The sequence below is a fragment of the Daphnia magna genome, unplaced genomic scaffold (genome assembly GCF_020631705.1).
Source record: "Daphnia magna isolate NIES unplaced genomic scaffold, ASM2063170v1.1 Dm_contigs179, whole genome shotgun sequence".
Classification (NCBI taxonomy): domain Eukaryota; kingdom Metazoa; phylum Arthropoda; class Branchiopoda; order Diplostraca; family Daphniidae; genus Daphnia; species Daphnia magna.
Window position 1 is genome coordinate 149128 of NW_025533156.1, and position 1083 is coordinate 150210.

General features: G+C 36.0%; 1 pseudogene; it reads right to left on the reverse strand.

Moving 5' to 3' along the window:
* LOC123467370 lies at window positions 1-812 on the reverse strand (annotated as a pseudogene).
* Between the last annotated feature and the right edge of the window lie 271 nt (window positions 813-1083).

Sequence of the window (1083 nt, forward strand, 5' to 3'; positions counted from 1 at the left end):
TTAAAGTTTCATCCTTCTTTCCTCGGCCAGTAGTCAGAGTGTGAGTAATTCCATAGTCTGTTCAGATTCCTTGTTTGTATCCCAAACAACTCTGAAATGTTGAAATTGGGATGGCAGGATACTCACGATCTTGTTGGTAGTCTGAACTTCTGCGACAATTTCTTCTAGATCTTTGAACTGTCTGGCTAAACGTGATATTGGCCAACATGTCTTGAGATAGATGGAATCGATACTCATAAAACTGGGACCACAGTTGTCCTTTGTTGGCAGTGGTTCTAAGTGTGAATCTTGTTGACAGTCTGGTCCACATAGCTGCAGAGGTTTCACAATTGATAAGATACTCCCTCATTCTATCTGTGACCGTTGTATAAATATAATTGCTTGCAAGTGTGTCTCGCTGATGCCGGAGTTTTTTTATGTCAGCATTGTTATTATCCCATTTTCATTATTTTTAATCCTATTGAATAATAAGAGTAAAAAGGGGTCAGTTAAATTTAAAAAAATATATCAATGTGTTAGCATATTGCTAGTATTCATCTTCAACAAGTAAATAAATGTTTCGCATTGTAGGCTTCAGTTCATAAGTTAACTGGGTAAAAACGTCAACAAGTGTAAATATTGTTCACCTTGTTGGTTTCATTTTAAAAAAACTGGTTACAAATTGTCTTTAACTCTGTTAGTAGTTTTTCCACATCGAGAACAATTTGTTGTAACTCATTATTGCGAAGTAATAGCATTAAACCAAATCTCCATGTGTGAAGGAAATTTGACCCATCAAATTTAGGAATGTGGACCGTATCCCTAAGATACATTTTTGATCTCGGTATTGTTCTCGCCATATTGAGAATATGTTTGACAAAAAGAATACCTAGTGTGTAGCTGGGCCATAACCTGTTGGAGAAATATAATAGATGAACGTAGTTGAGTTAACAGAACATTAAGTTGGTATATTTGACCGGCTTGACGTTATACAATACCATTGTGCATGATTGTATTCTTCCTGAGACTGTTGAGACAGATAATGAACAAGAGAGATAATCAGTAGAGAGGACTTCGCTCTAAGTTACTGACAACTAGACGGAT